At 39.8% G+C, this 16,897-nt stretch overlaps 1 long non-coding RNA gene across 4 annotated transcripts; it reads right to left on the bottom strand.

Annotated features, from left to right (window-relative positions):
- Positions 1-356: 356 nt before the first annotated feature.
- On the bottom strand, positions 357-14,197 carry LOC132631953 (uncharacterized). 4 transcript variants are annotated; one of them, XR_009579192.1, is made up of 7 exons: positions 14,064-14,197; positions 13,821-13,971; positions 13,543-13,606; positions 13,391-13,454; positions 2,056-2,628; positions 1,079-1,247; positions 357-852 (listed from the first exon to the last, which is right to left on the bottom strand). It is a non-coding gene; the product is annotated as an uncharacterized LOC132631953 (long non-coding RNA). The 4 variants fall into 4 exon arrangements; XR_009579190.1 differs by having other exon boundaries at positions 1,079-2,510; positions 2,589-2,628; XR_009579191.1 differs by having other exon boundaries at positions 1,079-2,628; positions 13,543-13,627.
- Between the last annotated feature and the right edge of the window lie 2,700 nt (positions 14,198-16,897).

Here is a 16,897-nt window from a genome sequence, read left to right as displayed (position 1 = left end):
AGACCAATAAATTAGATGCATCTTGGTAATGGTTTCTATACCTCTGCTTATACTTCAACTAGAAGCGGTTGCCCGTGCTTCGCACGGGTTTATTGCGCCCAATTATAGAAGTAGAAAGTGGTAAAAAAAAATGAGCGTGCTTGAACTTTAAATATCATTGTAATGTACCATGCGAATATTTACGTTGACTCAGTGAGATATATAGTGTTCAAGTTTTCTTGGAAACAGCTCATACAACTTGATACGAAAGATTCAATAGTAAGCCAAACACCAACAGCTAATTGCAGATTAATCTTACAGAGGTAGATTTAACAATATCTTCCCACAAAATTAATAAATTCTACGTACCATAGACATACAAAAAAAATTCTGTCATATATATATATATTCATGACTATAAAATGTTACTTACACCAGAGATCTAATAAACTAAGACGTGAACTTCAAAGACTGTACAGTAGTAGATTTTTCTTCAAAAATACATTTAAAAGTTTTCCGATTTCATAAATCCCTTGCAATGCAAACTGATATTCTTATTTCTTACAAATACGTTTCAGTTCCTTAATAGACTTGCATTTCTCCCACCCTGCAAAGCATGCTTTTGGAGAGTTGCACATTCATCCAACTCGATCTAAAAGTCTGTTTATGAGCTCTCACAACTGACTTGCAACTATACCTTGGAGAAAATGGTATCATTGTTCTGCATGACTTCTCCATGCCTATTCCAAACATGTACGACTTGATGCACATTTATCATCCCCTTTAGTGAAGATTCTTGTAAACTAAACAAACAACTTTTGTGGAACATCCTTCACATGTATGGGTACATTTTCAACTTCGGGAATCTCATCTCTAAAAACCAATGCAATGATGAAAAAGAATAAGTTACAGTTCAAGAGCGTGAGCGTGAGCGTTAAAAATCTCAGCCCATTAATTACTTATTAAATGAAAATCACAGGCTTTTTCTCAACTACTATAAAATAAAGCAATACCTTCTATGATTTATACATTTACATATTGTGCAGATGCAACATTTCAAATGCAAAGGTATCACAACAGAAAAAATTGCAACACTCACCTCACGTATAAAAATTGTCTTCCGAAGTTAACAACGGACCTCCACACCAATTTTCCACTTCTTACATAATACTTCAGAAATAAACACTAAAAATGAAAGCAACTTTTTGGGATTCATATAGTTCTTGAAGAGCTTTTGGCCGTATCAGATTTAAGTCGACCAGCTTACCCTGTTTCAATTGTGAAATGTAGTTGTTAGATATCTTGGACATAGGTAAGATTACTCTGTCTAATGTCATTGTATGTTTGAATGGAAGTGCAAGCTTAGTTAAGTGAGTTAACTGATTAATAGGTATACTTGTCAAGCGATACAGACACAGGTACATAAGGAATCACATCATCACCTCCTTCTTGCTCTTTGGGGGTGTGGGGAGTTTTGATTTGAGTGAGGATTAAATGGAAGAATGCAGAGGCTAGGAAGGAATATAAGATCCCTGTGTGAAGGGGGTATATTGTTGGTTTTGTTCCTTTATTGAAAAACTGTTGTGAGAAATTAATTGAATGAGTATTGCTTTCTGAGTATGCTCTTATAGCTCATAGTAAAATACTACACATTATTTTCACCCTAGGATATTAAAATCTAAACCTGACAACTTCATCTCATTCCAATCAAATACAATTTTGTCCAAATGCAATGATCTTCTAATTCAAACTAATCTTAGAAGTCATGAAAATAGTACAGATTCTTTCTTGAACTAATAAGCACCATGGGAAAAAGAAAGTGAAAATTGGAAGCTAAAATTGAGAGAAGCACAAATCTGTTGGCACAGAAAGTGGCACGATTGCAGCCAATTATGGTCTCAATTATCCTGTAGCAACACACAGAACACATAATTAAATTTTCTCTAATGCTAAGTGAAGATCCTCCTTATAGAATATGAGTTAGACCAAGCTTCATCGGGAAACTCCATAGTTCCGAAATAAAGATAGATTATCAAAGTGCGTCTCGGCAGCCATTTAATTAGAAAGAGCACTTACCAGAAACTAAGATCACATTTATTTCCTGAAATGACGCATGAATTTCAGCAGTATTGTGATAGGTCATTTGTTTAGTCTGAACTACAAAAGAATATTGAAACAGTGCTTGTGGAGGAGTTTATACATTCTTTGCCGGATGAAATTTGGAATTACCATTTCAACCAAACTAAAAAAGGCCATGTGCAGAAGTGCACGGATATCTTAAGATATAGCTGAAATATACTAAAAGCTTAAAACACTGAAAAGTTTAAAATGCTCGTACTAATAAAATTACTTCTTGTAATAAGCATAGCAGGATTGAAGGGAGACCTCATCTTTAGATCTTGTATCAGCTTTTTTAGCACTTCCTTCCAACTTTTTGGTTGGTCTAAAGGTTATACTCAAAAGTTTGAATCTGCTGTCGGTGTACCCAACAATATTTCTTTAGGTTAAGCTTTCCTTTGCCAATAGATATTCTTACAGCACAAAAAATATATGACACACGTTATATATTAAAAGTAACAGAGAGCTTAAAGAAAAGGTAAAACACTCACCTCAAAGCCACGTAGGTGTAGTCATCATGGGAAATGTTAACTGTATTAGACCATACTTATCAGCCTCATACACATTAATTCCACGAAAAAGTAAAATCCCAAGGATAAAACTAAATAACATTCCGAAAGAGAATATCATTGCATATTCTTCACCTTAAAAATATCAAATTATCATAAAAATTGAGAGTGAGATAGATAAAAAGGTTAATGAAAATTGAATCTTGCAGGGGAAAGGTACCTAAAATAAAATTTCCTCCAAAATATTTTTCCCCTGATTTGAGTCACCACGCCTTTTTTTCATAAGGTAATTCTTCCACTGTAATTTTGACTCATTGAGTCAAACTTGTTTTCCCCGAATAACGAGTAACAATTAAATTTGTAAGTGGTGAATAGGATATGTGGATAAAATTAATCTTTTGGTAAATATGAAATCTAAATGAATATGTATACGATTATATTTATATATATATATATATATATATATATATATATATATATATGTGTGTGTGTGTGTGTGTATGTATAGTATATAATAAGCGGATGATATTCATTTAGATTTCATATTTACCAAAAGATTAAGTTCATGCACATATCCTATTCACCACTTACAAATTTAATTGTTACTCATAATTCGGGAAAAACAGTTTGGCACCCACCGGGGGCCATAGGATAATAGTGGTGGTTTAATCTGTGCTACTTCTTTTTTCACCTGCTGATTGAAGAATTTGCCGATTTGCAAAAAAAAAAAGTGCAAAATGGCAAGCAGCGGTCACTCCGGTCATGTGAACAACAACGAGATAGTTGCTGAAAACGAGAACAACAGCGGGTTACGAAACCCACCTGCGGATCAAGCCGACCCAAATGTTGTCAACTCGAGAGAAGGCCTCAACCGGCAGAATACCGTTAATCAGGAGAATGCTGCCCTTCCGGCCACAGATCCTTTGAATACTCATAACTCAATTACTTTGTCTCGAGCTCAAGGCCGGAAAACACCGGATATGCCGCATGAGATTAACTTATGTTTGATATTTGAAATGTTGCAGGAACAAGGGACCGACATAGCTGAACAAGGAGTTGTCATAGCTCAGCTTCAAAGCAAAGACGACAAGGTAGCTTCGGCAAAGCCAAAAGGGTTTACCGAACCAAGACGGGAGGAAGCACGGATAGTCGAGAGCAACAGGTCCGGGGCCGGTTCGTCTACCGAGGTTCTGAAGATGCTTGAGATTTTGGCAAACCGGGTTGATTCAGCGGAGAAGAGAGTGGAAACATATAACTCTCGGGTGGATCAGATCCCGGGCGCTCCACCAATTTTGAAAGGGTCAGATTCGAAGAGATACATTCAAAGGCCTTTCCCTCCAAGTGCAGCTCCGAAGCTGATCCCCGAAGAGGTTCAAGATGTCGGATATTCTGAAATACGATGATACAACGGACCCGCAGGAGCACGTGACTTCGTACACTTGTGCCATAAAGGGAAACGATGTCAAAGAAGATGAAATTGAGTCGGTGTTGTTGAAAACGTTCGGAGAAACACTCTTGAAAGGGGCGTTAACTTGGTATGACCACCTGCCTGAGCATTCTATCACTTCTTTCGAAATGCTCGCAGATGCGTTTATCAAAGCTCATGCCGGAGCCAAAAAGGTGCAGGCCAGAAAAGCGGATATCTTTAGAATCGCCCAAAGAGATGATGAACTACTACGTGAGTTTATAAACCGCTTCCAAAGGGAACGGATGGAACTGCCCTCAATTCCGTAGTAATGGGCAGCGCAAGATTTCACCAAGGGACTCAATCCCCGAAGCTTGACTGCCTCATTCAAAATGAAGGAGAACTTATTGGAGTACGAGGCTGTAACCTGGGCAGATGTCCATAACAGGTACGAATCTAAGATTCGGGTAGAGGACGATCAGCTCGAACTTCCCCCGAGCCCAATAAATAAGAGCAACAACTCTGAGAGATCGAGAAAAAATTATGAACCGGAAGCTAGACTATCAATGGAAAGGTACCGACCATATTCTCAATCAGAGAAGCCTAGCTTCAGGTCGGATAAATCGAGGAGCGGCATCAATCACTTCTCTAGTAGGGGCGATAAACGAGCTAACCGTCCGTCAAACAATCGAGGCTTGTCATTTAGAAGTGACGCCGGCAGTTTAGCTAGCAATAAAGACATACCAAGGTTATCGGAGTACAACTTCAACATCAACACCTCGGACCTCATCTCGGCTATCGAGCATATCATGGAAGCTAGGTGGCCAATGCCATTAAGATCCGACCCGGGTCAAAGGGACCCGAACGTGATGTGTGAGTATCATGAGACCCATGGGCATAGAACTGAAGATTGTCGTCAACTAAGGGAGGAGGTGGCTCGTTTATTAAAAAATGGCCACCTTCAAGAATTTCTGAGTGAACGAGCCAAAAGCCATTACAAGGAAAGGGAGAGTCACAAACGAGCCAAGCCCGTGGAACCTCAACGTGTGATCAATATGATAATAGAGGGAACAGATGCTCCACGAGGACCGGTAATGAAAAGAACAAAGGTCTCAATTGTAGGGGAAAGGCGGACCCGGGACTACGTGCCCGAGGGCTCCATCTTCTTCAGTGACGAGGATGTAGAAGGCAACATTCAACCGCACAATGATGCATTGGTAATTTCTATCCTTATTTTTAAATCACAGGTTAAACGTATTTTGATTGACCCAGGTAGTTCGACCAACATTATTCGATGGAGAGTGGTGGAACAACTGAAGTTACTGGACCAGATTGTCCTAGTAGCTCGGGTACTCAGTGGGTTCAATATGGCAAGTGAGACTACGAAGGTTGAAATTTATCTACTGATCAACATTGACGGGACCATACAATAGACAATGTTCTACGTCATCGAGGGAGATATGAAGTATAATGCCTTGCTTGGCAGACTATGGATTCATTGCATGAAAGGTGTACCATCGACACTATATCAGTTGCTGAAGTTCCCAACCCCGGAAGGTATAAAAACTATCCGAGGCGAACAACCCGCAGTAAGGAAAATGTTCACAGTTGAGGAAGCACCTCTCTTTTTAAAGAAACCGGTTCAAAGAGATGATGAATCGATCAAAGGCAAGAACACCAAATAGCAATTAAACAATACGGGTTCGAAAGCGGAGCAGAAGGAAACGGACCCGGCTAGTGAAGAGGACGATTTCGGCGTGCCTAGATTGTTTGTATTACCAGATGACTCGGAGGCAACCAAATCTACCGTGGAGGAGTTGGAGCAACTCATTTTGTTCGTATATCTACCGGACAGAAAGGTATACCTGGGCACGGGGTTAACCTCGGAGCTCAAGAATAAGTGAATTAAATTTCTTCAAGATAATGTCGATTATTTTGCGTGGTCCCATATAGACATGACAGGTGTACCACCGGAAGTAACAACTCATAAGCTCAGCCTCGATAGGAAATTCACCTCGGTGAAGCAGAAAAGGAGACCAATGGCCGAGTCAAAACATGCCTTTGTAAAGGATGAGGTAACAAAACTTTTTAAAATAGGTTCTATCCGGGAACTAAAATACCCGGACTGGCTAGCTAACGTAGTGGTGGTGCCGAAGAAAGGTAATAAATTTAGAATGTATGTTGATTATAAATATCTAAACAAAGCATGCCCGAAAGATTCATTTCCCATGCCTCACATCGATCGAATGATTGATGCGACGGCCGAGCATGAGATGTTGAACTTCCTTGATGCCTATTCTGGGTACAACCAGATCCGAATAAACCCGGAGGACCAAGAGAAAACTTCTTTTATTACCCGGCATGGGACTTATTGTTACAATGTCATGCCATTTGGGTTAAAAAATGCCAAAGCAACTTACCAACGCCTAGTTAACGGAATGTTCGAAGAATAGATAGGGAAAACAATGGAAGTTTATATTGATGACATGCTAGTCAAGTCCCTGGAAACAAAGGACCATTTAAAACATTTGCAGGACACCTTTGATGTACTTTGCAAATACAACATGAAGCTGAACCCGGAGAAGTGTGCCTTCGGTATCCGATCAGGCAAATTTTGGGGTTTCATGGTATCAAATCGAGGGATTGAAATTAACTTGGACAAAATCAAAGCCATTGAGGACATCAAAGTAGTAAACAATGTCAAGTCAATACAAAGACTAACCGGGAGGATAGCTGCTTTGAGCCGGTTCATCTCGAGGTCATCAGATAAGAGCCACTGTTTCTTCTCCTTGCTAAGAAAGAAGAATGACTTCGTTTGGACATCGGAATGCCAAAAGGCTTTGAAAGATTTGAAATGGTACCTAACCAGCCCGCCCTTGCTACACACGCCGAAGGCAGATAAACAGTTATTTCTATACCTGGCAGTATCCGAGGTGGCGGCAAGCGGCATTCTGGTCCGAGAGGAAGCAGGTACTTAATTTTCAATCTATTATGTGAGTAGGACCTTAGGAGATGCGAAGACACGTTATTCGCACCTCGAAAAGTTAGCTTTGGCATTGGTAAGCGCTTCGAGAAAGCTAAAACCTTACTTTCAATGCCATCCCATATGTGTAGTAACTACTTACCCGCTAAAAATGCATAAACCAGAGTTATCAGGTAGATTGACCAAATGGGCCGTAGATATTAGCAGATATGATATCGAGTATAAGCCTAGAACAACTATTAAATCTCAAATCTTAGCCGATTTTGTAGCAGACTTTACCCCTGCCATGATTCCCGAGGTAGAGAAAGAGCTTTTGTTAACCTCTAGAAAGGCTTTGGGTATCTGGTCTCTACATACATACGGGGCATCGAACCTGAAAGGCTCTGGGTTGGGCATTGTTCTTAAGGCCCCCGCCGGCGACGTCATTAGACAATCAATCAGAACTATAAAATTGATTAACAATGAAGCCAAGTATGAGGCTATGATTGCAGGTTTAGAATTGGCTCGGAGTTTGGGGGCCGAAGTGATCGAGGTAAAATGTGATTCTCTCCTGGTCGTGAACCAAGTCAATGGCGTCTTCAAGGTCAAGGATAAGCGAATGCAAAGGTACTTGAAAAAAACCCAAGTAATATTGCACCGGTTTAAAGAATGGACTATGCAATACGCATCGAGGGAACAGAACAACGAGGCGGAAGCATTAGCCAACTTAGGCTCCTCGGTTGAAGCGGGAGAGTTCAATTTTGGCACAGTCGTCCAATTAATGAACTCGGCAGTGGAAAATGGTCATACCAAGATAAATGCAATGGGTCTAACATGGGACTGGCGCAACAAATACATCGACTACTTGCACGATGGAAAACTCCCAAACGACCCAAAAGAATCAAGGTTTCTTCGAACCAAAGCGGCCCGATTCTATTTTGTGGATGATCAGTTATATCGCTGGTCTTTTTTCGGTCCCTTGGCTAAATGCTTGGGACCCGGAGAAACAGACTATGTGATGAGAGAAGTCCACGAAGGAACCTGCGGTAACCACTCCGGTGCCGAAGCCTTGGTTCGGAAGATCATCAAAGCCGGGTACTATTGGAACCAGATAGAGGAGGACGCAAAAAGCTTTGTCCGTAAATGTGATGGGTGCCAAAAGCATGCGCCGATGATACACAACCGGGGGAGTTACTGCACCCGATTTTGTCCCCTTGGCCATTTATGAAGCGGGGAATGGATATCGTTGGTCCTCTGCCATGGGCCCTAGGGTAAAACTCGCTTCATCTTATTTATGACTGATTACTTTTCGAAATGGGTTGAAGCGCAAGCTTTTGAGAAAGTTAGAGAAAAGGAGGTTATTAATTTCATATGGGATCATATCATTTGTCGGTTCGGCATCCCGGCCGAGATAACTTGTGATAACGGTCCTCAGTTCATTGGCAATAAAGTAAATAAATTCCTCGAAGGGGTTGAAGATCAAAAATATTATGTAAAATCCAAATCACCTGAGTGCAAACAGACAGGCGGAATCCACGAACAAAACCATAATTCAAAATTTAAGGAAACGGTTAGAGACGTCAAAGCACGAATGGAAGGAAGTGCTACCGGAGGTATTATGGGCCTACAGAACGACGTCAAAGTCAAGCACGGGAGAAATGCTATTTTCATTAATCTACGGGGCCGAGGCTCTAATCCTAGTAGAAGTCGGTGAACCGAGTCTACGGTTCCAGTACGCCACCAACGGGTCAAATGAAGAGGCTATGGCCGTTAAACTTGACTCAATAGACGAACTATGCGAAAATGCGATGGTCCATTTAGCAGCTCAAAAGCAACGAATGGAGAGGTACTACAACCGAAAGACAAACCTTCAACATTTCCAACTTGGGGACTTAGTACTCCGGAAAATTACCCTGCACACTAAGAACCCCAATAATGGAAAATTGGGCCCGAACTAGGAAGGGTCGTATAAGGTAACCGGAATAACGGGCAAGGGGTCATATCAGTTGGAAACCATAGATGGCCACCGGCTACACAACAACTAAAACGTGGCTCATTTGAAGAAATATTATTGCTGAAAAGTCATGTCGAAATAAATTCCGAAGGTATTAAAACTAGGTCTGAAAACACGCGTTGCACTCTTTTCCTTAGCCCGATTTTATCCCGAAGTGGGTTTTCCGGCAAGGTTTTAAATGAGGCAACAAGTACAACGTGTTACCCTATGAAGATGAGGCTAAGAGCCCAAAAGTATGAGACCATATAAACACCGGGGACTGGATAGTGTTTCCCCATTCATACTTCTCGAACAAACACTAGGAGACTACTATACCCCCACCAAGATCGAAGAAGAACTCACTGAAACGAAGTCAAGACCCGAACAATTTTTGTTTTTTCTAAATACCCGAACCTTCCGTACTAGGTTTCAATGTAAGGGTAAAACGATCAAACGAATCGTGCCCGAATAGTATTTGCTACGGCAAGAACAGAAGGGATCGGATAAAATCTTTAAATCGTGTGCAAACACTTGCGATATGAAGTAGTATTGTTGAAAAGTATGTCTTGGATATGTTTTCTTATTTAATAACCCCCTACCGGGGACTATCGTCAAAAAATCGACAAAGGCAACAATGTCACAGTAAACCGAACCCAACTCTACTAACAGTCTCAAATGGGGACTGTCGTCATAAGATTGACAAAAGGGAAAATAAATAGTACAAAATGCCCCGGACCTAGTCCACTACAAACAAGCAGTCGAAAGAAGGTCAAATAATTAAAGACCTCGGCTGAAAATGCTCGAGGTGATTCAGAGACGTCTGAATTCACAAAGCATAAATAAGCCGCGCGGACGAATCATTCAATAAGTCTTCTGTCAAAAAACAAACCGAACAAAGTAAGGCTCGTAACCAATGAGTTAAGATAGGCTCAATTCGGATAAAAAGCTTAGGGCCAAGCTCTGGCCACTCATTACGAAGCAAATGTTCAAAGCGAATATCGTAAGTTATTCAAAGATCAATAAAACGATGGCAAAAATGAAATATGCATTTCATACATGGCATAGCAAACCGAAGCTTTACACTTAAAATTTTTTACATGATAAAAAAAACAAAAAAAGGCTCGTGCAGGCCCTATTCTAATCGGTATGAGATGAACCCGAGTTCTCGGAAATGGTCTCCTCGGAATCATCTTCGGAGCTAGCCTCAAGAGCTTTCTTAGCCTTATCCTCGATCATCCTCGCAACAAGTATGCGAGCCGGGATATTTTCCATACCTCGTTCAACATGCTCAATGGTCATTCTTCGGGATTTTCACCGTTCATACTCAGCCACGAGCGTAGAACGAGCCTCAGCGGCCACTACATCATTAATGGCTTCATCCAGATCGGCCTCAGTTTTCTTCAGCTTCTCCTCCAGCTCGGATTTCATATCTATTAGAGTGATTCGAACCGCATTGATAGATGTAAGCTCGGTTTGGAGACAATCATTGGCCGCGATAGCTTCCTCGAGCTTGCTCTTAAGCTCATCATTGATTCTGGCACAAGTCTCGGCCTTTTCTTCAAAAATCCTCAGCTTCTCCTTCTCGATGGCTCTCTCGGCTTCAAGCTGCCTGGACTTTTCTACCACTTTCTCGGCATCAACCTTGACCGAGTTAAGCTCACCTCAAAGTTGGGCGATAGTAGCCTCAAACTCACCGAGTTTGGTAGCAAAGTTAGCATTCTCTCAGCTAAGGTTTGTATTATCCTGATTCAGGAGCCGGTTCTTTTCACCCGCATCATCAAGTTCGGCTTTTAGACGGAGGTTATTAGTTTTAGCTGCCTGAAGCTCGGATTGAAGGCTCGGGGGAGCGATTAACCGGCTTAGCTGGTCCTCTTTTTCCTGCAAAAGAAGCTTAACTTCTCTTCACCAAAGGCGCCGCATCGGGTGAAGCATAACCTAAAATGTCAATAAATTCAACTGACCTCAGTGGAACTGGAGCTTGGATATACTTGGTTACCGGAGGAAAAGGTACCTCATCCTCCCCATTTGTAGTCGAGATTGGGATAGTAGTTTTTTCCTCAGCAACTATAGCGACGGAGGGACCCGCAACAACTCGTTTAAGCATAATGTCAGGCCCGGGTTCGTCCCTCAAGGTTCGAACATCACTCCTCAACCTTTTCTTTTTCTTCTGACCCTTGGTCGAGGGTTTTCTTTGCCTCTTTTCGGTTGCGGCAATAAGCCGGGATGATCCTGCCGTATCAAAGTCCGAACCCGGTGTCGCAGGCTCATCCGTTGGAGCAGGTCGTGGTTTCACAGAACCTTTGCCCAAACCTAGGCATCGAAGAGTTAAAGAAAGAAAAGGCGAAACGAATAGAAGTGTTAAGCATCAAATTGAAGAAAATATTACCGTGGTTCTGCGCAACCCACCGATCATGAGATAGGTCTGCCCATGTCCGTTCTTCGTGTAAGTGCTGGCTGATGATTGCCTCAACCCAATCGGGGAAATTCCGGACGGCGGAAGAGATCCATGCCACGGCTATGATTTTTAACAAGGTAAAAAGAAGGAAAAAAAGAAGAAGAAAAAGGGTTTGAATACACGCAAAGGAAACACATTTAAGGGACTCACGTTTGTCATTCCACTTTTCTAGAAAAGGCATGTACTCCGTCGAGATAATATCAGGTTTCGGCCTTATTTGGAGACCTTTGTCCCCCCCCCCCCCCCCGAGAAAAATCCTCGGGTAATACAACCGAATAAGGTGTGCCAACGTGAACTCGTTATTGACGTTATTCGCCAACAGACGAAGGCAGGCCACGATCCTCCAGATATTCGGCCTAATTTGGGCAAGGCACACGTTGTATGTCCGGCATATTTTGAGGATAACCGGCTCAATCGGGGGGTCGAGCTTCAGAGTGAACGGGTACGTATAAACGGGGGCTAACACCTGCACCGGACGTTTGTCCCATCCACACTCAGCCCGAACCCGAGGGAGGCGATCCTCTTTAATTGATGAGGACAACGTCTCACGTCAAAACCCCTATCCGATGCTTGCACTGCTTTTACAACTGCAAATTCGTGGTTATAATTGGGCCTCAACAGTATTATGTCTATGGCCATCGGTTGAGAAAGTGTCTTACCTCCGGGTTTGGGTGCTGGTTCGACACCCGGAGAAGAAGTCGAGGGTATGTTCTGTGGAGCAGAGTCGGTGTTTGTTGACATTTCTTGGTCAAATATGAAGATTTGAAGATTCAGATGAAGATTTGAAGGCAGAGATGAAGGAATGAACTTGAAGGTTTGAAAGTTCGGGTTGAAGGTATGAAGGTTTCTATTTAAAGAGAGATGAAGATCCGAAGAGTAGGCAGCTGAATATTGAGCGAGGAATCGAAGATAAGAAAAGTTGAAAGTGAAAAATGAAAGGTAAAAATGCAACTGTAACTCTTATATAGACGTTTCATCGTGGCGGTTACAAAATCCAACCAATCGGGGGATGACACGTGTCTGAGAATTAATGAGACGTGATTTAAAGCGACGTGGCTTGAGGCAGTTTCCGAAGTTGGCCACTCGGAATGGGACACGTGGCCGAAGTCAGAAGGACGTGACATAAGGAGACGTTACTGTTCCCGCCTATTTTGAAGATAAGAACGAACTTATGAATGAGACCACCGGTTTGAGACTTTTCCACTTCCCGTCACTCCGGTGAAACTACGATCCGAAAAGTGTGAGGACTATTTGTATACGGTAAAAGTCGGATCAATTTGTCACCGATAAGATCGGAGCAAAAGACAGGTTCGAATAGGACACGAATATGTTCGATCTTGCTCCACACCATGGGTGTTGTACCGGACACAGCAGATTCGAGCCAAAATAAGCGTGTCCGTTAGTCCAGATAATCTGAGCCTGAATGTGCGTGTCCGTTGGTCCGGATAATCAGGTGTGAGGCTGCCACGCATCATAAAACCGTTCCGCTATTTGTGCTGACAACCGTACGGGTGTCAGACCGTACGGATTAGCCTTATCCATTTTAGGGTTTATTCAGAAAGGTTTTATTTGGTAGGATACTAAGGGCCCATTAGGAAAACCTATAAATAGAGGGCAACCCCCCCCCCCCCCCCCCCCCTCTCCTTTGAGGTTAGCTGTTTCCTCATTTCACAACATTGTAACCTTCTGAAATATTAAAGTTCTCTTCAAGCATTTTGGTCCGAATTTGTGGTGTTCATCCAAAACCGAGCTAATCTTATATTGTTTGGCACTTTCAATCTAGCTCATTATCATTACTTAGCACATATCATCCGCTTATTATATACTATACATACACATATATATAAATATAATCGTATACATATTCATTTAGATTTCATATTTACCAAAAGATTAAGTTCATCTACATATCCTATTCACCACTTACAAATTTAATTGTTACTCGTAATTCGGGGAAAACAAAACTCACTCAGATAACAAAGCAAATTTGAAGAGGTCTTGATGAAATGTGGCCTTAAGCATCCAATTTCTTTCTGAAAAAAGAAAAGTTTATCATTAGTTAAAGCTTAAAACCATCTCCATTATTTTTGGGAACAAAAACATTGAACTTTTTTGTCTTACTTCTTTAAAATGAGTCAGACAGATCTTCAAACACCTTGGCGAAAGCGTATCATAATGCTCGAAACTGAGAAAAATTATACCACGCCTCATGAGGAGGAGGAGAAGACCAAAGGACACAACAATCAAATTCATGCAACATGACTATTATATAATCCAAATACCAAATCAAGTACGAATAGTAAAAAAAATGGAGAAACTTTGAGAGAGTGAAGATTTTCAAATTCTGATCATCAACTAAGAAGTGGAAAAAACAAAGAAAAATTGATGAAAAGACTTACCAAATCCAAGAGCTCACTTTGAAATATTGAAGAACTGATAGATCAAGACTTGATTATCAAGTAGAAGAAATTTAAGAAATTCTTAAACTTGAGCAGTAGAATGTACTGAGAAAGATTAGGGTGTGAAATCTATGTATCTAAAATTCAGAATCTGCATGCAAAGAGAAAAAGAATTAGTAGAAATTGCAATTTCAATTCTCAAATCATAAATGAAGATAAGGGAAAATAAAGCAGATCTCATACCTGTAAGAAGTCCGGATAGAGAATAATGCAAAAAGAGAACAAAATTAGCATACATACAGTAAAAGAGAAGCTGAAAGAAGTAGAATGAAGAAAGAAAAATGGGAGTCCGGAAACAAAATGACCCAATAAAAGATTAGGTGAACCAAAATACCCCAGATAAAAAGGAGGCACAAAAGTACCTTTAATGCAGTATTTTACTGCACTAAAGGATTTTTGTCTCTCTTTTACTGCGCTATAGGACTGACATAAAACCCAACGGGTTCCACCACTAATCCCCTCCACGATTAAAAAAAACGCCATTAAAGGCGTTTTTAAGGTGGTCCCCACTTCATAAAATGTCATTTTCTATTAATTTTCATTGGGAAAGTTTATATTCTCGGTATATTCAAGTCAAGGAGCAAGGTTTTAAGCTCCAATTTTAGAAAAACGCGGCGTACAACTCGATTAAAACAACCCTACAACAAGCTTCGATTAAGGTATTCTACTATGAACTTTTGTTATTATTTTGTTAAATACATTATATACTAAGCATGTTTAACATTTAATCGTTGTGAATTTTGAAAAAAAAAATCAATTTTTTTGTGTTGTTGATCGTGCTGGGCAGTAGCGTTTTGCTACTATTTCCATTTTTTTTTTGCCAATTTATTATTTGTTATATGTTTATGAATTGTTAATTTGTTAATTGTATATGAATTGTTTAATATAGTAATCTACTATTATTTGTAAAATAAGTCATTATTAATTAATTAGTTGTTAATTGTTGATTATGAATTGATATTTTGTTAATTGTTTATGAATTAATATTTTGTTAATTGATTATGAATTGTTAAATATATATTATTTTAAAAGCATGAATATATATGTTAGCTATTCTATTTTATGCAACTAGGTGACATATTAAAACAAAAAAGATTAACTACTAAACCTAAATTTGAGAGAACTCGATGAAGTTGTGGTTAAGAACACGATATTTAGATAATTATGTTCTATGTCAACTAGGTAACATACAAAATAAATAAATAAAAGATTATCTACTAAACTTAAAAAAGAATAGTTAAAGTTCTTTTAAATATATATGTTCATGGAAATAAAAATTATTATGAATTTCATAAATAGATACGTTAACGATAAAATTCAAAGTTTCTAGAAAAATATGTGATCGACAAATATACTCTTTTAGTCTAATTTATCATATTTGTGTTGGCTATTTTAGTCAGCTAAAAAAATATCAGATATTCAAAATAGAGTTCTAAGCAAATAGTACTTCTGAATTTCTATTCCCAAACTAATTAACTAAAAAGTCTTTGCCATCACATAATTCAAATCCCCGTGTCCTTACTATCAGATATTAAATTTACTGCACATTTAATATGCCGAAAGTTATTCTAAAAAATAATTATTTTCTTCCAATATTTGGTTAGAGTGTGAAAATATTTTTTGGAAAAGACTATCTACTAAAGATTGATAACAAAATTAGCAAATCAAAAATTCAGAATATGCGAGGTAGTAAATATTTGATTTTTATACATTCAAAATAAATATTGTATTCAAGATAATAATTAGATATTATTTTTTCAAACTGCTTATCAATAGAATATGAATAATATTATAATAATCGACAAGAAATATTCGTGCAATGCACGTACATAGAGACTAGTTACAAAAAATATAGCAATCTCCTATTATTTGTTAATTATGGCATTGTTACTTTAATTATTTGTGAAATTGTTTATCCCATGTTAATTATTTGTTTATCCCATGTTAATCGTTAAACAAATGAGTTCGTTATTTCTTTAATTGTAGTTTGGAGAACAATTATAATCAGATATAATTATTCACAAAATATAATATAACATAATTCACATATTCCCTATAAATGACTAATTAGTTAATATAATTTCTCTTTAATTTCGAGAATAATGAATAATTTAGTTTCTAAGACCTGACTCCTTCATGGATCTGAATGCTTACCCGAGGCTTGTTGTTCACCGGGGCCCGATGATAGATCAGTATTGTCTTTGCAAGACACTCATAGGTCAAAGTTATTATGGACTGGTGATATAGGGATAGCGACTAGGCTCCGTCCTCGTAGGCTGCAGAGAGCGTAGCTTCTTTTACGCGAGCCCCCCCCAACACCCCCGCATCTTAGAGATATTGTTTCGGGGCGGTATCTATCATTATGTGTCCGTTGGTCGAGTACAACATGATTGGGCGCTCATTACGACCATGGTTAAGCGGTGAAGGCCGGAGACACATACCTTCCATCTTCGCATTGGTGAGGTCACGATTACACTTCAGGATGTGGAGGTCTTGTTTGGATTGCGGGTAGATGGAGAGCCGTTATACAGTCGGTATGAGCCTCTTCTTGGCAGCACATGAGTGACGAAGTTGACTAGGCCCACTTACTTCGTGCCTGGTGCCGCGGTCCAGGTCTCGGGATAGACTCGGGTGCAGATTAGTGCACTCTGCACTTATTTGCAGGTAGAGCCTCCTATTGAGGACGACATAGTAGTTGTGGAGGACTCAGATTAGGATAGAAGGCTAGGTGGCTAATCCTTTCACCATAGTAGTTGTAGTTTTGCTCATTTGTTTATTGCCATTTGATTTCTGCATTTGATTGCTGCTTATATTTGTTGGGTCGTTGTACTTTGGTTATCTTAGTTATCTATAGTAGTTAATGCTCCTTTCTTTCCGGACTGTTCTACCGTGACTTGCTCGCTTTTGTTATTCCTTGCTTTCATATTGTTTTCGATATGCTTGGTCCTATCTAACCTTTTGTCTTGTTTTTCCTCTCTTGTTCTCCTCTCTTGAGCCGAGGGTCTTTCGGAAACAGC

This window comes from Lycium barbarum, chromosome 3, assembly GCF_019175385.1.
Source record: "Lycium barbarum isolate Lr01 chromosome 3, ASM1917538v2, whole genome shotgun sequence".
NCBI lineage: Eukaryota > Viridiplantae > Streptophyta > Magnoliopsida > Solanales > Solanaceae > Lycium > Lycium barbarum.
Note: the sequence above shows the minus strand (reverse complement) of the source record. Positions and strands in the feature narration are given on the sequence as shown.